Source organism: Pleurodeles waltl, chromosome 7 (assembly GCF_031143425.1).
Source record: "Pleurodeles waltl isolate 20211129_DDA chromosome 7, aPleWal1.hap1.20221129, whole genome shotgun sequence".
Classification (NCBI taxonomy): domain Eukaryota; kingdom Metazoa; phylum Chordata; class Amphibia; order Caudata; family Salamandridae; genus Pleurodeles; species Pleurodeles waltl.
Genome location: NC_090446.1, coordinates 268,482,652 through 268,504,405, shown reverse-complemented (window position 1 = coordinate 268,504,405; position 21,754 = coordinate 268,482,652).

The window sequence follows — 21,754 nt, the reverse complement described above, 5'->3', positions numbered from 1 at the left end:
GGTGTTGAGTACTTCCTTCAGCACCCCTACGGTGGTGCCCAGGGTGGAATTGATGGCTCTGAGTTCCTCCCTGAAGCCCAAATACTGTTTTTCCTGCAGGCGCTGGGTCTCCTTAAACTTGGCCAGTACCGTTGCCATCGTCTCCTGGGAGGGCGGTGCTGGTGGGGGGGGAGGCGGCTGTACCCGTAGATGCGGGAGGCACAGATGTTGCCGCCACCACAAGGGAGCTCCCATCAGAGGACGAGTCCGTGTCGCTGGTGTCAGCTCCTGTCCCCGCTGTGGAGCTCCCCTCGCCCTCCGTCCCACTGGTGAACTCCGAGTCCGTTGTCTCGCCCTCCATGGCGATGTGGGATGCAGCTCCCTCGTGCTCCAGTGCCACTGCTCCTCCGCCTGATGATGCTAATGCACACAAGAACAGGGAGACCACAAAAAGGGGGGGGGGGGCGACAGAAGAAAGACATGTTCAGTGCATGCATTACCACTACCGTTGGCGGACACAACAGACACAGAAGCCCCGTGCACTACGCTGCGCTCTTGGGCTCCACTGTCCAATCCCTGGCAGATGGCCTACAAGGCTATGGCCGACATCTGCACACATGGATGACACAGGGGCATGACTAGGTGTCCTTGGCACTCTGCAGAGGTGGGGTGGGGTGCCACATGGGCTGCCTTACGGAGGGACCTTGCCTACTAAACTCCCCCTGGCCTAGGGAAACCCACAGCCCACCTCCCCCACCCAGACACCACCACTGCGCGCAAAATCAGCAGGATGAGAGTGTACTCACCCCCTTGTGACTGCTGTGATGCCCTCAAGCGCCCATCCAACTCCGGGTACACCACCGCCAGGTCCTGAACATCAGGGGGGTCATGGAGCGATGGGCACCCCTCCCACGTTGGGAGGCCATCCCCAGCTGAGCCTCTGCGTCTTCTTGCTCCAGCGGCGAATGTCCTCCCATCTTTTCTGGCAGTGGGTGCTCCGTCTGTGGTAGACCCCCAGGGTCTGGACGTCCTTGGCGAATGCACGCCAAATATATTTCTTCTGGTGGGCGCTGACCTACATGAATTGCACAGGGGGAAGAGAAACTTATTACCAACTGCACCATCACAGTCATTGGCCCCCATCCCTACCCTTACCATGTGGCACATGCACTCACTGTCGTTTCATGCACGCCGCAATCTCCCCCCTTCCTTCTTACATCCACCCAACTCCACACATGCATAGCCCATACAGCATGCCCCCAGTTTACTTACCTGTTTGTCTGGAGGACCGTAGAGTAGCGTGTACTGGGGAGGACCCCCATCTACAAGTTTCTCCAACTCCTCCGATGTGAAGGCAGGGGACCTTTCCCCAGACACTCGAGCCATTGTCTCTTCCAGACCGAGGTCACAGCAGCACCTGCAGTGTAGGTCCTCTCCTGTCGAAGATCAGGTATCGAGTGATTGAACAGATAGAAAATGGCGGTCACGTCCGCAGCGGTGCGTACCGTTACCGCCGGCGTACATCCTCATTGGCTCCTGGGTCCCATAGGGTCCAATGTTAACCAATGCAGCATTGCGCCGCGGTCTTTGACCGCCTACCACGACGGTGTACAACGCCAGCGCATTTACCTCACATCCCATTGTCCCACTTTAGAGGTCAGGCAGCCGCTATTTCAGGGGCCCACATGGCTTCATTTTTAACTGCGTCAGACATACCTAGGTCTAGACTTAACACACATACAGGCCACTTTTCGGATTAGAATTTGTGTTCTGTGTAAGCTGTGGGTACGTACCTCCGAGTTGTTTGACTCTGTGCTCGCTGTTGTCCTTCATAGGCACCGTCCGCTGGGACATGTGAGGAGATGGCGGCATCCTCCGGTGTACAGACCGCTGGTGGACCTGTCGACAATGGAGGAAAGACATGTGATCATCACATACAGGCTTGACCTGCCACAATCCAGGAACTGTGTACCCAGCCGGAGCCAGACCTGATGTCAGCTATCCGCCATCCCACATGAATCCCCCCTCAAGTGCAGGTGCTGTCAATGCTCCATTTCCTTGCAAGTGGGTCATTTCAAACAACAGTGGCCATAGCATCAGGGATGTCCCAGCCTATGTTTTCAAACGTGTTGTCCAGAGTGTTGTCTTCCCTGCTGAAACACATGCGGAGCTACATCGTATTCCCTCAGGTTGAGGATTTGCCTACAGTGAAAGGTGACTTCTATGCCCTGGGACATATCCCCAACATCATAGGTGCCATTGATGGGACACATGTGGCTTTAGTCCCCCCCGCAGGAGTGAACAGGTGTGCAGAAACCAGAAGAGTTATCATTCCATGAATGTGCAGATGGTATGTTTGGCAGACCAGTACATCTCCCATGTGAATGCCAAGTTCCCTGGCTCAGTGCATGACGCCTACATCCTGCGAAATAGCAGCATCCCTTATGTGATGGGGCAGCTCCAGAGGCACCGTGTGCGGCTTTTAGGTGGGCACCTGGAAGCAAGACAGTGGGAATGGGTGTCTGGGTCTGGGAATATCCCTACAGGTTAGTGTGTGTCTAACAGTTGTCCCTCGCCATTTGCAGGTGACTCTGGTTACCCCAACCTGTCATGGATACTGACCCCAGTGAGGAATCCCAGGACAAGGGCAGAGGAACGCTACAATGAGGCCCATGGGCGAACACGGCGGATAATCGAGCGGACCTTTGGCCTCCTGAAGGCCAGGTTCAGGTGCCTCCATATGACAGGTGGATCCCTATTCTACTCACCAAAAAAGGTGTGCCAGACCATCGTTGCCTGCTGTATGCTTCACAACTTAGCTTTGTGACGACAGGTGCCTTTTCTGCAGGAGGATGGTCCAGATGGCGGTGTTGTTGCAGCTGTGGAGCGTGTGGAGAGTGAAGACGAGGAAGCAGAAGAAGAGGACATGGACAACAGGGACTCGGTGATCCTGCAATATTTCCAGTGAGACACAGGTAAGAATACAAACCTGCCCACTACATGTACTTTAACACTACTATATCTCTACTGTCTGTCGTTTTCACCCAGTGTATGGTCACTGAGTTGTTACTTTCCCTTACGATTTCACAGATGTGGGTCCCACTGTGTGACATCTGCTTTGATTCCTCATGGACTAGAGCTGTGTGACATAGGTATGTTGACATTACGATTGAAAGAGCTTTTTGCCACAGTAATTGCTAATACACTATTCCGAAATCACAGACTGACTCCAGATTGTTTTGTGATTTAAGGGTGTTTATTTAAGTGCTCAATATTGGAGGGGGTTGGTTGCAAAATGGTGAGTGGTGATGGTGGAGGAATGTCCATGGCAGAGTCCAGTCTATTAGTCTCACAGGTGCATTGCCCAAATGGGCATAGGAAGTGGAGCTGGGGCAGTTTAAGAATAGACAGGGTGACAAAGTGGGACAGAAGGATGACATTCAGGGTGGTCTCATTTCTTGGCGGGGTCTTGGCATCGCTCTCTGTCTTTGTTCTGGATCTCAGGGACCGTTTGCGGGGTGGTTCTCCCTCTGCAGGGGGTGGGGTGCTGGTGTGGTGGTCCTGTGCTGGTGCCTCCTGTCCACTAGCGCCGGGAGGTGGTGGGCAGTTCATCGTCCATGCTAGTGTCAGGGGCCCCTTGTTGTGCCACAGTGTCCCTCCTGGTGTTGAGTACTTCCTTCAGCACCCCTACGGTGGTGCCCAGGGTGGAATTAATGGCTCTGAATTCCTCCCTGAAGCCCAAATACTGTTTTTCCTGCAGGCGCTGGGTCTCCTGAAACATGGCCAGTACCGTTGCCATCGTCTCCTGGGAGTGGTGGTAGTCTCCCATGATGGAGGAGAGGGCCTCGTGGAGAGTGGGTTTCCTGGGCCTGTCCTCCCCCTGTCGCACAGCAGCCCTCCCAGTTCCCCTGTATTCCTGGGCCTCCGTCCCCTGGACCGTGTGCCCACTGCCCCCAGGTCCCTGTTGTTGTTCGGTGGTGGGTTAGCCTGGGTTTCCTGTAGTGGTAGACACACTGATGATTGACGTGTCCTGAGGACAGAGGTATGGGCCCGCTGGGTGGGTGCTGTGCTGGCTTCCAGAGGGGGGAAGCTCTGTAGTGGCCTGTGACTGTGTGATGGGAACCAACTGTCCCGAGGTCCCCGATGGGCCGGGCTGGTCATCTAGATCCAGTTGGACAGAGTTGCTGTCATCACTGTGGGCCTCTTATGTTGGTGGTGTGGACATGTGTGGACCCTCCTGTCCGGTGACGTTGGGTAGGGGTCCTGCAGGGGTATAAAAGGATGTTTATTACATCTGTGTGTGCCATGGTGTGCAATGGGTGGGTGACCGTGTACCCCAGTGCTTGCATTCCTGTGTGGGACCTTGTGTGATGATGGTTTAGGGGGATGTATGGGTTTGTGCAGTGGGCATGCTTTGGTGATGGGTGTCCATGCTTTGGTGTTGCGATGTGTGGTTTGTGATGTTGGGACATTTGTGAGGAGTTGGAGTGATGGGGTGAGGGTGAGGGTGGGGGTATGTGATGGCATGCAGGTAGGGTGGGGGATGTAATAGTTAAGATTTGACTTACCAGAGTCCATTCCTCCATCTACTCCTGCGAGGCCCTCAGGATGCAGAATCGCCAAGACCTGCTCCTCCCATGTTGTTAGTTGTGGGGGAGGAGGTAGGGGTCTGCCGCCAGTCCGCTGAACCTCAAGGTGGTGTCTTGAGACCACAGAACGCACCTTCCCCCGTAGGTCATTCCACCTCTTCCTGATGTCCTCTCGATTTCTTGGGTGCTGTCCCACTGCGTTGACCCTGTCCACTGTTCTGCGGCATAGCTCCATCTTCCTTGCAATGGAGGTGTGCAGCACCTGTGATCCGAATAGCTGTCGCTCTACCCGGAAGATTTCCTCCACCATGACCCTGAGCTTCTCCTTCGAGAACCTGGGGTGTCTTTGCCATGCCATGGGGTGGTGTGGGTGATGTGTGGGGTGGTGTGTGTGGTGATAAGTGTGCTGATATGTAGTGGTGTGTTGTGTGAGGTGCGTGGAAGTTATGTGGGTGATGGTCTGGTGTGCCTGTGGATGCTAGGATTGTTGATGGTGGTGTCTCTCTGTGTGCTTCTTTCTCAATTGTTGTCGTAGGGGGTTTGTGGGTGATGTGGGTGTGTGTTTTATATTGTATTGGGTGTGTGGGAGTGGTGTTTGTATGTGTATCAGGTGTGTGTATTTTGAATTGTCCAATGTGGCTGTGTTTTGTATGTGTGTGTGCATTTTGAGCGCAGCGGTGTGTACTGCCAATGGAATACCCGGTTGAAAGACCGCCGCATGGATTCGTGTGTCGTGATAGTGTAGGCGTATTTCTGTTCACGTGACGGTGGAGGTTTTGTTTTCGCCAGTTTATCAGTGACCTTTGGTGTGGCGGGCTTGTGTGGGTGTCTGAATTTTGGCAGATTCCGTGCTTTGGGTCATGATAGCTGTGGCGGATTTCCGCAGCCGCGGCAGTGTGTTGGCGGTCTTCTGCACGACGGTAAGCGGCTTTTACCTCCAATGTTGTAATGAGGGCCTATATGTTTGATTTTTCCTGGGCTCTTTACCCCTCAGGGCTTATAGTTGTAAATGGTTAAAATGCTCTTCACCTGATTCCCTGCCTGTGGTTCAGCAACCAAGAAGGAGGAGCATGTCTCCTTTTTGCCCAGATTAATGTAGATTCCGCAGGAGATAGATTTCTGCTGTATGCTTGAAGCTGTGGGTCAGGCATTATGTAGTGGTAGTTAGAATTCTAAAATCTGATACATTGGGACAAATTCTGTATTCAGTGAGCAGATTCCTATTTGGCATTTGGCCCAGATGGTCAGAAATCTGCACTTCATCTATTTGGGACAAGCCTTAGTTAAAAAATATTTTTTTTTATATAACTTCTTAGATCATATTTTTAAAAAATTAATTGACTTAATTGATTAAGTATGTTTTTATTGTGATTGATACTTTGAGTGTGTTTAGGTAATTCAGTATTTTACAATAGTTAAGTAGAGCATAATTTATTTCTTGAGCCTAAATACTTGAGTATGCTCTTAAATCGAGATTGGTTTTATATAACTACGTGTCTCTTTTAAATGCATTTTATTTTTTAAACACGTTATACTATTCACACTGTTTTTTTAAAATTTGCACTATGCTTTGTTGGTTACTGGTGAACCAAATAAAGACCCATATTTATACTTTTTTAGAGCCCCATTTGCTTCATTTTTTGACGCAAAATCGGCGCAAACTTACAAAACACAATTTTATTTTGTAAGTTTGCACCACTTTTGCGTCAAAAGCGGCATAAATGAGGTGCTAAAAAAGTATAAATATGGGCCTAAGTCTCTCTGATGATGATGTTGAAGACAACTTCTCTTGTAGCAATTTTCAGACAAATAGGGCCTGAATTAAGGAAACTGGCCCTGCACATAGTGCAGCGCCACTTTTCTTGCCCCCCTTTGTGCCCCCCTAACACCACCATGTGTGCGCCGTATCTAAGACACAGTTCACCATAGCAGTAGTTGGGGGAACTAGCGTCAAAATTGTTCACGCTAGTTCTGAGCTTTGCGGGATTAGTGTAAAAATGTCTGCACTGATCCTGCAAAGCCCTTTGAGTCCCATTATAAATAATGGCGTGCCTTCTTTTAACGCCTGCTCTGAGAAGGTGTTCAAAGTGGCGAAAAAAATGATGCAAAGAAAAATCTTAGATTTCTTTGCACCATTTTTTTAGCCCCACTAATGGGGGAACACCCATTTCGCATACATTATGCATGGTGCAGGCGTAATGTAGCGCAAAGGGTTACAATGCATGCACTTTTTGAATATGGAGCTGTGTATGTGGCCATCTAATGCCACATTAGCGTCAAACAAATGACGCTAATGTGTCATTAGGATGGTGCTGGGGCCTCTTAAATGAGCTCCCTAGTTTTTTAACTGATTCCTTATGACTTTATGCCCTTCTTTTGTTGCAGGCACCTGTGATGTATTTTGCTGGCTGGGAACAGATCAAGATAAGGTAAGTAGTCCTTGTATTCTCAGCTTGATGCAGAATGTGTGGTGTTGCTTTGCAAACATAAGGCAGCACAGAGTGTCTCTGGAGCTTCTTTTTTGCTGAGGCGCAGTGTCAACTGAAGCAGGCAGGACCAGCTGCAGGCAGGAACCACTGTGTACCGACGATTTCTTGAGGCAAATCCACTGTCATACCCGTGGGTCCATGGGAGGTCTCCACGTACACTCAGCACACAGCTATCCGGACGCATGCAGCTTTTCAGAAGGAAGGCTCATGTGCTTTTGGCACGCGGCCCCTACTGCTGTTTTAAAACAGCATTTCTTCTTTCTCACAAAGCTTTTTCCACCCGTGGGCAAATGTCAAATAATGCAGTCTTCTGACCACACACGAGTACTGTTTGTAAGCAAATTGCTATAGGCATAAAACGAAGGCAAAACTAACAATGGTAAAAGTAAAAACAAAACGTCTTTTTTGAGTTCCAAAATCACAATAAAATAATATTAACAAGTGGAATCATTTTTTACCGAATTATGCATTTGAAGTATTTGAGGTTTGCAAAAACAGAATATATTCCTGGCTCATCAAAAAATGGAATGTCAAGTTTTGGTTTAAAAAAAAAGATTTGATAGTTTCAAATCCAATAGATGATCCAACCTATCTTAACCAATATTCGCAGGCCACATCCAGTGCCAAATCATTGATTTCTGAACTGATCTATAAGGTTACAGGCCAACAGTGTTTCACGACCATGGTCGCTTCCTCATGGCCATAAAGATAATCACTGGAAATGATCTAATGGATATTAGGAGAGCAACAGAGACTTAGAGGGGAAAAAAAAGAAAAAGTAAATTAATTCACTGAATACTATCACCTGATATCACTTGTTAACCCCTTCGCTGCCAGGCCTTATCCCCTCAGGTGCCAGGCCTTTTTTGGGCTATATGGGGCAGTTTGTGCTTAGGCCTTCATAACTTTTTGTCCACATAAGCTACCCACGCCAAATTTGCGTCCTTTTTTTCCCAACATCCTAGGGATTCTATCAGTACCAAGAATTAGTGGGTTCCCCTGAAGGAGACCAAGAAATTAGTAAAAAAACAGTGAAAATTTCGTTTTTTTAAAAAAAATGTGAAAAAAGGGCTGCAGGAGAAGGCTTGTGGTTTTTTTACCCTGAAAATGGCAGCAACAAAGAGTTTACTGTGCTAAAATAACCAGCTTCCCAGATTTCAGGAACAGGCAGACCTGAATCAGAAAACGCAATTTTTCAACACAATTTTGGCATTTTACTGGGACATACCCCATTTTTACTTTTTTTTGTGCTTTCAGCCTCCTTCCAGTTAGTGACAGAAATGGGTGTGAAACCAATGCTGGATCCCAGAAAGCTAAACATTTCTGAAAAGTAGACACAAATCTAAGTTCAGTAAGGGGTAATTTGTGTAGATCCTACAAGGTTTTCCTACAGAAAATAACAGCTGAATTTAAAAGATATTGAAACAGAGGTGAAAAAAACAGCCATTTTTTTCAATGTTTTACTCTGTAACCTTTCCCTGCAAAGTTGGATTTTTGTAAGCAATATACCGTTACGTCTGCTGAACTCTTCTGGTTGCGGGGATATATAGGGCTTGTAGGTTCATAAAGAACCCTAGGTACCCAGAGCCAATAAATGAGCTGCACCTTGCAATGGGTTTTCATTCTATACCGGGTATACAGCAATTAATTTGCTGAAATATAAAGAGTGAAAAATAAGTATCAAGAAAACCTTTGTATTTCCAAAATCGGCACAAGATAAGGTGTTGAAAAACAGTGGTTATTTGCACATCTCTGAATTTCGGGGTGCCCATACTTGCATGTGAATTACAGGGCATTTCGCAAATATACTTCTTTTTTACACAATGTCTTACATTTGGAAGGAAAAAATTTAGAGAAAGACAAAGGGCAATATCACTTGTTTTCCTATTCTGTGTTCCCCCAAGTCTCTGATATAAATAGTACCTCACTTGCATGGGTAGGCCTATTGCTCGTGACAGGAAACACAACATGGACACATCATACTTTCACATTTAAATCTGACGTGTTTTTTGCAAAGAGCCTAGCTGTAGGTTTTGGTCTTTAGCTCAGCCGGCACCTAGGGAAACCTACCAAACCTGCACATTTTTTTAAACTAGACACCTGGGGAAATCCAAGATGGGGTGGCTTGTAGGGCTCTCATTAGGTTCTGTTACCCAGAATCCATTGCAAACCTCAAAATTTAGCCCAAAAACACTTTTTCCTCACATTTCGGTGATACAATGTTCTGGAATCTGAAAGGAGCCACAAATTTCCTTCCACCCAGCGTTTCCCCAAGTCTCCCAATAAAAATGGAACCTCACTTGTGTGGGTAGGCCTAGCACCCGCAAAAGGAAATACCCCAAAACACAAACTGGACACATCACATTCTCCCGAAGAAAACAGACCTGTTTTTTGCGAAGTGCCTCGCTGTGGATTTTGGCCTCTAGCTCAGCCGGCACCTTGGGAAACCTACCAAACCTGCACATATTTGAAAACTAAACACCTAGGGGAATCCAAGACTGGCTGACTTGTAGGGCTCTCCTTAGGTTCTATTACCAAGAATCCTTTGCAAACCTCACAATTTGGCTAAAAAAACACTTTTTCCTAAGATTTCGGTGACACAAAGTTCTGGAATCTGAGAGGAGCCACAAATTTCCTTCCACCCAGCGTTCCCCCAAGTCTCCCGATAAAAATGTTACCTCACTTGTGTTGGTAGGCCTAGCACCCGCAAAAGGAAATGCCCCAAAACACAACGTGGACACATCACATTCTCCCAAAGAAAACAGACCTTTTTTTGCAAAGTGCCTAGCTGTGGATTGTGGCCCCTAGCTCAGCCGGCACCTAGGGAAACCTACCAAACCTGTGCATATTTGAAAACTAGACACCTAAGGGAATCCAAGATGAGGTGACTTGTGGGACTCTCACCAGGTTCTGTTACCCAGAATCCTGTGCAAACCTGAAGATCGGTATAGATGAGACAATGCTGGTTGGTAGTAATTTTGTGGTTTCTTGCAGATTTCGGTAGGTTCCATCACAAAAATGTGGGAAAAATGTGTGATTTCCAACAAAGTTGGAGGTTTCCAGGGCATTGTGGGTAAGAAAATGGTGCAGGGTGCATTTGAAGCACACCACCCTGGAATCATCCAGATGTTTAGTTTTGTCTAGGTCTTATGGATTTTTCTACATGGCAGCATCCCAAAGTACAAAAAGTGCAGCCTTCACCCTTCCAAGTGGGATGATTTTGAGAGTTAGCCAAGCTCTCATGGCCCAAATGTAAAACCAAAACCCACAATAATCAAATGTCCTCTTGCTTGCCAGGGGATAAGATGTTTTAGTGTACAGGGGAGAGCTGAAAGACTGTTACCCCCTTCATTTGGGGTGGGGGCATAACCAGGCCCCTACTGGATGGTAGCCACCACCCCACTATTTGTTTAAAAATTTCCTTGCATTTATTATGCTTTCTGCCCCCCGCGGGGAGTGGATATGGGGTAATTGCCCCATTAATTGCCCCATCTGCCCATCGGTGGACAGAACAACTTTGGCCCCATTTATTTGGGGTGGGGGTATATCTATACCCCCACCCTCTTATTTTGGAAAACAAAACTTCCCTGGTCTCTGGTGGGCTTTCTGGCCCCTGTCGGTGTAGGACAGATATGGTCAACAGTAATGTGCCCCACATGGGGGGTGACCCTAGCGCAAGGGGCTGCCCCCCAACAAAACACACACATACACACATACCAATCCCTGGTGCCTAAGTGGTTTCTGCCCCCTCCCGGGTGCAGATCGGCCTAATACAAACTGGGCGATCTGCCCCAAGTGGAGCAGAAATGGGTTAAAATAAATTTCCGCCCCAGGAGAGCGACCTTTGCCTAAGGGGTCGCTCGCCTTGCGTGAAACTGGCGCAAAACAAAAAATCCCTGGTACCTACTGGTTTCCACCCCCACTGGGGGCTGATCAGCCTAATAAAAATAGGCAGATCTGCCTCCATGGGGCAGAAATGGCCTAAAATAGATTTTCCCCCAGGGGAATGATCCTTGCCTAAGTGGTCGCCCCCCTTGCGTGAAATTGTAGAAAAAAATATTAAAATCCCTGGTGTCTAGTGGTTTCTGCCTCCTTTGGGGGCTGATTAGCCTAAAAAAATAGACTTATCTGCCCCTAAGGGGGGCAGAAATGGCCTAAAGACAATTTGCCTCCAGGGGAGCGACCCTTGTCTAAGGGGTCGGTCTCCACATATAAAAAAAAAAAATAATCCCTGGTGTCTAGGGTTTTCTGCCCGCAAGGGTGGCAGAAATGGCCTACAACAAATGTGCCCCCCAGGTGAGCGACCCTAGCCTAAGGGGTCGTTCCCCTCACGTGAAACTGACAAAAAAAAAAACCCTGGTGTCTAGTGGTTTCTGCCCCCTTGGGGGCAGATCGGTCTGATTATAATAGGCCGATATGACCCCGGGGGGGGCAGAAAGGGCCTAAAAATAAATTGCTCCCCTTATGTAATAAACAAAAAACAAAAAAATTCCCTGATGTCTAGTGGCATTTCTGGGTATAATGGATCAATTCTACAATGACAAAAGTAAAAGGAAAAAACTTTAACATGAGAGAGATTACCATTGGTATAATTACACCAGATCAAACAATCAGAATTCCATCATGATGTGCTGCAATTGGTAGGACAAGCTTTGCAGCAGAGTGCTGTTGGCACTGTCCACCTGATGACAGATATGTGGGCCAGTTGTCAACCAACAGATTACATGTGTATCACTACAAACTAGATCTCTTCTGTGTTGGTAAGGCAACAGCTATTTACAGTTCTTGGCCATGAAAAAAAATTTAAGAGCATTCCGTGGCATGCAACAGTAGCAACGCTTGTCATGGAGAAACCCCACACAGCTGCAAATATATTGTTAGACTTTAACACCAAGGTGTTTGAAAGGCTGTAACACAGAGGTCTAAGAATTGGATTTGCTGCCATGGCTGTAATATAATTAAGGCCATAGCAGAAGGTAGTTATTTCAGCATCCTGTGATTGGCTCATTGCATCTCCCGGTTTTTAGAGGAATTTCTGAAAAATAGAAGACATAGGCCCTCATTATGACCTCAGCGGTCTTTTTCAAAGACCGCTGAGGTACCGCCGTGCTGAAGACCGCCAGTGCAGGCGGTTTTCTGCGTGGCGTATTATGACCTTTTTCGGACGGAGAGCCGCCAGCAGCCATACTGCCGGTCGGCGGGAAAGTGGAGTCTGCTCCACCTCCACCGCCCCATCATCAGAACACCACCCACCGAATCAAGTTCCATGATTCGGTGTGGCGGTGTTCTGGTGACGGGGAGCTGGCGGCGGACCAGCCCCCATGGATCCCGTCCCCTCCCGGAGGATCAACGGACAAGGTAAGTTGATCATCCGTTAGGGGAGGGGGGTGGGGGGTGTTGTGTGTGCGCATGAAGGTGTGCATGTGAATATGTAGAGGAGGTGTGTGAGTGCGTGTATGCATGCGGGGTGGTGTTGTGTGTATGGGAAATGTGTGCGGGTCGGTCTGTGTGCATGTGTGTTTGTATGTGTTGTAGTGTATGTGTGCGTGTAGGGGTGTGTGTCTGTGCATGTTGGGGGTAGGGGTTGGGAGAGGGGTCCTGCCACCGTTGGGGGGAGGACTCGGGGTGGGAGAGAGGGGTGAGGGAGGCCCCTATCAGTACCAGGGAAGGAATTCCCTGGCACTGATAGTGCCTACCGTTATGGATTTCGTGGCGGTTCCAAACCACCCAAAATCCATGGCAGCATGCAGGGTCCTGATACCGCTGGCGGTCTTGTGACGGCCGCTGGGCTGGAGACCGAAGTCTCCAGCCCGGTGGTCGGAGTGGAGAACTGGCGGATGACCATGGCCATAATTCCATTTTTTTTTTCTCGCCGGCCTGTTGGCGGTTTTACCGCCACTTCTCCCCCGTCCGCTAGGGTCATAATGGGGGCCATAGTCAGTAACAAACTGACCTCCTGCAGAAGAATCTGCACTCATTTCAGCCATTCTTTTAAAGCTCTGAAGAAGTTGAGGATCATTCACCTTGTTAATAGAGTACTAGTTAAAGCCCTCAAACAGGTGGTGCCAATACATTGGAAGTCGACCTATTACATGTTGCAACGTCTGTTTGAGCAGTACAGAAAGACTGATGACTATGTCATTCAAAAAGGTGCGGATGCAATTGAAAAAGCATGACATGGATGTGCACAAATTGAGCCTAGTCAAATGCCTGACACAGCTGCTACTCCCTTTTGAGGTTTTCACACAGGAAGTCAGCAAGGAGGACAGTACGAAGGGACAAGCTATCCCGTGTTGCATCTGCTACAAGACCAGTTAAAAAGGTCTCACAAAGGTTCACACATGAGAACAAAAATGCAGAAGTACATGCCTTTGTTAAGAGCCTAATCTTTGCTTGACTGTTAATACAAAGCTGGAAAGAGACATTGGGGGTCATTCCAACATTGGCGGTAAAAGGTGCATACCGCTGTCAGAAGACCGCCAACATACCGCCGTGGCCGCGGTAAACCGCCACGGTCATTCTGACCCACAACACGCAACCCGCCAAAATACAGACACCCACAAAAGTCCGCCACACCAAAGGCCAGCGAGAAACTGGCGATAACCAAACCGACACCGTCACACCAACAGAAATACACCCACACTATCACGTGGCGGTTTTTCAAACGCGGTATTCCATTGGCGGTACACACCACTGCACTCAAAATACACACACACTTACAAAACGCAGCCACATTGGACAATTCCAAATACACACACCTGATACACATACGCACACCACTCCCACACACCCAATTAAATATAAAACACACACCCACATCACCCACAAACCCCCACTCCTAAAAAATCGGGACCACGCACAGAGAAATAGAGAACCGAGCAACCAGACGCGCATATTACCATCACCCAGCAATATTACCACGCACTTCACACAACACACCAATACACATCACCACACTTAGCTCCACACAATCCACCCCACACATCACCTACACCACCCCATGGCACCGCAAAGACACCCCAGGTTTTCTGAGGATGAACTCAGGGTCATGGTGGAGGAAATCGTACGGGTAGAGCCACAGCTATTCTGAAGACAGGTGCAGCAGACGTCCATTGTCAGGAAGATGGAGCTATGGAGCAGAATAGTCGACAGGGTCAACGCTGTGGGACAGCACCCAAGAAATAGGGATGACATCAGGAAGCGGTGGAACGACCTACGGGGGAAGGTGCGTTCCGTGGTATCCAGACACCGCCTTGCAGTGCAGAGGACTGGCGGCGGACCCCCACCTCCTCCCCCAGAATTTACAACATGGGAGGAGCAGGTCTTGGCGATCCTGCATCCTGAGGGCCTCGGCGGAGTATCAGGAGGAATGGACTCTGGTAAGTCTCATCTTCACTACTTCATCCCCCCCACCCCACCAGCATGCCAACTCATACCCCCACCCTCACCCTCACCCCCATCACTCCTACTCCTTGCAAATGTCTCACCATCACAACCCACCCATCACAACACCAAGCCCTGCATGCGACCACAAAGCATGGACACCCATCACCAAAGCATGCCCACTGCACATACCCATCCCCCCCCAAAACACTGTCACAAAAGCCCCCACACTGGAATGCAAGCACTGGGGTACACAGGTACCCACCCATTGCACACCATGGCACACACAGATGCAATAATCATGGTTTTATACCCCTGCAGGACCCGAACGCCACATCACCACGCAGGAGGGTCCACAAATGTCCACTCCACCCCCAGAAGAGGCCCACAGTGATGACAGCAGCTCTGTCGACCTGGATCTAGATGACCAGCCCGGCCCATCGGGGACCTCGGGACAGTCGGTTCCCCTCAGACAGCCACAAGCCACAGCAGACCTTCCCCCCTCTGGGAACACCAGCACAGCACCCACCCAGCGGGCCCATACCTCTGTCCCCAGGACACGTCAATCAGCGGTGTGTCCACCACTACAGGGCACACAGGTTAACCCACCACCCCAACAACAACAGGGACCTGGGGGCAGTGGCAGTGGGCACACGGTCCAGGGGACAGAGGCCCAGGGAAACAGGGGAACTGGGAGGGCTGCTGTGCGACAGGGGGGGGACAGGCCCAGGGAACCCACTCTCCATGAGGCCCTCTCCAACATCATGGTAGCGTACCATCATTCCCAGGAGACGATGGCGACGGTACTGGCCAGGTTTCAGGAGACCCAGCTCCTGCAGGAGGACCAGTATTTGGGGTTCAGGGAGGAACTACGAACCATCAATTCCGCCCTGGGCACCATCGTAGGGGTTCTGAATCTGGTAGTCACCACATTGCGGGACACTGTGGCACCACAAAGGGCCCCTGACACTAGCATGGACCAAGAACTGCCTACCACCTCCGCCGGCGCTAGTGGACAGGAGGCCCCGCCACAGGACCAACAGGCCACCAGCACCCCACCCCCTGCAGAAGGAGAACCACCCCGCAAGCCGTCCCTGAGATCCAGGAAGAAGACAGAGTAAGATGCCAAGACCCCCGCCAGGAAAGGAGACCTCCCTGATTGTCAACCCACTGTCCCACATTGTCACCCTGTCCATCCTTAAACTGCCCCAGCTCCACTTTCCACAGGCATTTGGACAATGCACCTGTGATACTAGACATTACCGTGCCAAAATGCTTATTTACATTGTGATGCCAACATACCAATGTCACACAGCTGTAGTCCATGGGGAAACAAAGCAGATGTCACACAGTGTGGCCCACATCTCTGAAATCGGAAGGGAAAGTCACAACTCAGTTACCATACACTGCGTGAAAAGGACAGACAGTAGAGAAGTAGTAGTGTTTAAGTACATGTAGTATGCCGGTGTGTATTCTTAACTGTGTGTCATTGGAAATATTGCTGTATTACTGTGTTCCTGTTGTCTATGTCGTCTTCTTCGGCTTCCTCGTCTTCACTCTCCACAGGCTCCACAGCTGCTACAACACCACCATCTGGACCATCCTCCTGCAGAAAAGGCACCTGTCGTCGCAAAGCCAGGTTGTGAAGCATACAGCAGGCCACGATGATCTGGCACACCTTTTTGGTGAGTAGAATAGGGATCCACCTGTCATATGGAGGCAGCGGAACCTGGCCTTCAGGAGGCCGAAGGTCCGCTCGATCACCCTCCTAGTTCGCCCATGGGCCTCATTGTAGCGTTCCTCTGCCCTCTTCCTGGGATTCCTCACTGGGGTCAGTAGCCATGACAGGTTGGGGTAACCAGAGTCACCTGCAAATGGCGAGGGACAACTGTTAGGCACACACTAACCTGTAGGGATATCCCCAGACCCAGACAACCATTCCCACTGTCTTGCTTCCAGGTGCTCACCTAATAGCCACACACGGTGCCTCTGGAGTTTACCCATCACATAAGGGATGCTGCTATTCCGCATGATGTACGCGTCATGCACTGAGCCAGGGAACTTGGCATTAACATGGGAGATGTACTGGTCTGCCAAACATACCATCTGGACATTCATGGAATGATAACTCTTCCTGTTTCTGTACACCTGTTCACTCCTGTGGGGGGGGACCAAAGCCACATGGGTCCCATCAATGGCACCTATGATGTTGGGGATATGTCCAAGGGCATAGAAATCACCCTTCACTGTAGGCAAATCCCCCACCTCAGGGAAAACGATGTAGCTCTGCATGTGTTTCAGCAGGGGAGACAACACTCTGGATAACACCTTGGAAAACATAGGCTGGGACATCCCTGATGATATGGCCACTGTTGTTTGAAATGACCCACTTGCTAGGAAATGGAGCACTGATAGCACCTGCACTTGAGGGGCGATTCCTGTGGGTTGGCGGATAGCTGACATCAGGTCTGGCTCCAGCTGGGCACACAGTTCCTGAATAGTGGCACGGTCAAGCCTGTATGTCAGTATGACATGTCTCTCCTCCATTGTCGACAGGTCCACCAGCGGTCTGTACACCGGAGGATGCCTCCATCTCCTCGCATGTCCCAGCGGACGGTGCCTATGAAGGACAACAGCGAGCACAGAGTCAATCAACCCACAGGTACGTAACCACAGCTTGCACAGAACACGATTCTTAATCCATAGAATGGCTTGTATGAGTGTTGATGCAAGGCCTAGGTATGTGTGAGGCAGTAAAAAGTAAGCCATGTGGGCCCCTGAAATGGCGGCTGTCTGACCTGTAAAGTGCGACAATGGGATGTGAGGTAACTGCGCTGGCGTTGCACACCGTGGCGGTAGGCGGTCGAAGACCGCGGCGCAATGCAGCATTGGTTAACATTGAACCCTACGGGTCTCAGGAGCCAATGACGATGTGCGCCGGCGGTCGCGGTACGCACCGCCGCAGCCGTGACCGCCATTTTCTATCTGCTTAATCACTCGATACCTGATCTTCGACAGGAGAGGACCTACACTGCAAGTGCTGCTGTGACCTCAGTCTGGAAGAGACAATGGCTCATGCGACTGGGGAAATGGCCCCTGCCTTCACTGCGGAGGAGTTGGATAAACTTGTGGATGTGGTCCTCCCCCAGTACGCGCTACTCTACAGTCCTCCAGACAAACAGGTAAATACACTGGGAGCATGCTTTATGGGCTATGCCTGTGTTGAGTGGGGTGGATGAAAGATGGGGGGAGGGGAGCGATTGAGGCATGCATCAAACGACGGTGAGAGCATGTGCCACATGGCAAGGGTAGGGATGGGGGGCCACTCACATTGAGGGTGCAGAAGGTAATGACTATTCTTCTCCCCCTGTACATTTCATATAGGTCAGCGCCCACCAGAAGATCGATATTTGGTGTGCCATCGCCAAGGACGTCTGGACCCTGGGGGTCCACCACAGACGGGGCACCCACTGCCAGAAGAGATGGGAGGACATACGCCGCTGGAGCAGGAAGACGGCGGAGGCTCAGCTGGGGATGGCCTCCCAACGTGGGAGGAGTGCCAGTCGGACTTTGACCCCCCTGATGTCCCGGATCCTGGCGGTGGCCTACCCCGATTTGGATGGGCGCGTGAGGGCATCACAGCACACACAAGGGGGTGAGTACACTCTCATTCTGCTGACTTTGCGTGCAGTGGAGGTGTCTGGGTGGGGGAGGAGGGCTGTGGGTATCCCTAGGCCAGGGCGATTTCTGTAGGCTAGGCCCCTCCGTAAGGCATGGCCCTGTGCGCCCGCCCCCCACCTCTGTAGGGTGCCAAGTACAGCTATTCATGGCCCTGTGTCATCTATGTGTGCAGATGTCGTCCATAGGCTTGTAGGCCATGTCCCAGGGATTGAGTAGTCGACCCCAAGTGCGCGGCGTAGTGCAGGGGGCTTCTGTGTCTGTCCTGTCCGCCAACGGTGTCGCCAATGCATGCACTCAACATGTCTATATTCTGTTCTCCCCCCCCTTTTTTGTGGTCTTCCTGTTCATGTGCGCATTAGTATCATCAGGCAGAGGAGAAGTGGCATCGGAGCACGAGGGAGCTGCATCCCACATGGCCATGGAGGGCCACGCAACGGACTCCGAATTCACCAGTGGGACGGAGGGGAGCTCCACAGCGGGGACTCGGGCAGACATCAGTGACACCGACTCGTCCTCTGAAGGGAGCTCCCTTGTGGTGGCAGCAACATCTGTGCCCCCTGCAACAACAGGTACAGCTGCCACCCACCGCACCAGCACCGCTCTCCCAGCAGCCCCTCAGCGCTTGGCCCATGCCCGCTCACCCAGGAAGGTGGGCATCTCCTTCGCCCCAGGCACCTCAGGCCCTGCCCCAGTCACCCCTGCTGCCCTCAGTGAGGAGGTCATTGACCTCCTGAGGACGCTCACTGTTGGGCAGTCTACCATTTTGAATGCCATCCAGGGTGTAGAAAGGGAGGTGCACCAGAGTAATGCATACCTGGAGGGCATTCATTCTGGTCAGGCGGCCCTTCAGCGATCATTCCAGACTCTGGCCTCGGCACTGATGGCAGCCATTGTCCCTGTCTCTAGCCTCCCCCCTCCAACTTCCTCCACCCATACCCTATCACCTGTACCTCTGCCTATCCCAGACACACCATAAGACCAGCCTGCACACACCTCAACACCCAAGGGAAGCTCAGCCAGACATATGCACCACCCATCCCACAGGCAGTCACACAAGCAACATCCACATACAGACATACCAACACCCACTGCCTCCACTGTGTCCCCCTCCTCCACGTCTCCCTCCTCCGTCCCTGTCACCTCTACCTTCACACCTGCATGCACAACATCTTCAGCCACTACGTCCCTCAGCAGCACACACACCAGATCCCCCCGCACACGTGCAGTCACCACCCCCACTGCCATTTATACGTCCCCTGTGTCCTCTCCCAGTGTGTCTGTGACCCCCTCTTCCAAGATACACAAACGCAGACAGCCACCCACCCAACAGCCATCCACCTCACGACAGCCTCCAGCACAAGCACCTGCACCCAAAGCCACCAGACTTACAACTCCTACAACCACAACCTCTTCCTCCACTCCCATACCCACTACACCTACCCGTCCCACTGCTCCCAAAAAGTTTTTCCTGTCTAAACTCAACCTCTTTCCACCAACTCCCCCACCCCGTCCATGTCATAGGACTACAGTCAGCACCTCATCCACGACTAAACCGGCCCCTGTCATCACAGTCTGCCATGGACAGTGGAGTGCCCCACCCACCAGGGCAGCCAGTTTGGTGCGAAGCCAAGCCACGGGCAGCCCACCCTCGGAGAAACATCCCAAGATAGGCAGTGGCCGGCGGGAGAGGGTGAAAACACCAGGGACAAAAACCCCTAACAGGGCTCCGGCAGGGAGTGTGGAGACAGCTGGCACATCGCCCAAGGTGGGGAAGGGCCACAGGCGATCAGGGAGGGCTGGGAAGGGCAGCACGCCCGACAACACCGCCATCAGCCCAGCTGGCCAGGAGGGCCCCGCCAGCCCCATCCCAGGTGGGCAGGAGGCCACCAACAGCCCCGGCACAGCTGCCCAGGAGGGCCCCGTCAGCCACAGGACAGATGGGCAGGAGGGCCCCGCCAGCCACAGGACAGGTGGCAAATGACCTCCCCGCCATGGCCGGAACCGCTGAACTGGGCACCGCCGTCTCAAGCACCGCTGAACTGGGCCCTTCATCTCAAGCACCGCTGCACTGGGCCCTTCATCTCAAGCACCGCTGCACTGGGCCCTTCATCTCAAGCACCGCTAAACTGGGCCCTTCATCTCAAGCACCGCTGCACTGGGCCCTTCATCTCAAGCACCGCTACACTGGGCACCGCGTCTCAAGCACCGCTGAAAAGGGCACCGCCGTCTCAAGCACCGCTACACTGGGCACGGCCGTCTCAAGCACCGCTGCACTGGGCACCGCCGTCTCAAGCACCGCTGCACTGGGCCCTTCATCTCAAGCACCGCTGAACAGGGCACCGCCGTCTCAAGTACCGCTACACTGGGCACCGCCGTCTCAAGCACCGCAGCACTGGGCACCGCCATCTCAAGCACCGCTGAACTGGGCCCTTCATCTCAAGCACCGCTGCACTGGGCCCTTCATCTCAAGCACCGCTACACTGGGCACCGCCGTCTCAAGCACCGCTGAACAGGGCACCGCCGTCTCAAGCACCGCTACACTGGGCACCGCCGTCTCAAGCACTGCTGCACTGGGCACCGCCGTCTCAAGCACCGCTGCACTGGGCACCGCCGTCTCAAGCACCGCTGCACTGGGCCCTTCATCTCAAGCACCGCTATACTGGGCACCGCCGTCTCAAGCACCGCTGAACTGGGCCCTTCATCTCAAGCACCGCTGCACTGGGCCCTTCATCTCAAGCACCGCTACACTGGGCACCGCCGTCTCAAGCACCGCTGTACTGGGCACCGCCGTCTCAAGCACCGCTGCACTGGGCACCGGCGTCTCAAGCACTGCTGCAGTGGGCACCGCCGTCTCAAGCACCGCTGCAGTGGGCACCGCCGTCTCAAGCACCGCTGAACAGGGCACCACCGTCTCAAGCACCGCTACACTGGGCACCACCGTCTCAAGCACCGCTACACTGGGCACCGCCGTCTCAAGCACTGCTTCACTGGGCCCTTCATCTCAAGCACCGCTGCACTGGGCCCTCCATCTCAAGCACCGCTACACTGGGCACCGCCGTCTCAAGCACCGCTGAACTGGGCCCTTCATCTCAAGCACCGCTGCACTGGGCCCTTCATCTCAATCACCGCTGCACTGGGCCCTTCATCTCAAGCACCGCTACACTGGGCACCGCCGTCTCAAGCACCGCTGCACTGGGCACCGCCGTCTCAAGCACCGCTGCACTGGGCACCGCCGTCTCAAGCACCGCTGAACAGGGCACCGCCGTCTCAAGCACCGCTACACTGGGCACCGCCGTCTCAAGCACCGCTGCACTGGGCACCGCCGTCTCAAGCACCGCTGAACTGGGCCCTTCATCTCAAGCACCGCTGCACTGGGCCCTTCATCTCAAGCACCGCTACACTGGGCACCGCCGTCTCAAGCACCGCTGAACAGGGCACCGCCGTCTCAAGCACCGCTACACTGGGCACCGCCGTCTCAAGCACCGCTGCACTGGGCACCGCCGTCTCAAGCACCGCTGCACTGGGCCCTTCATCTCAAGCACCGCTGAACTGGGCCCTTCCTCTCAAGCACCGCTGCACTGGGCCCTTCATCTCAAGCACCGCTACACTGGGCACCGCCGTCTCAAGCACCGC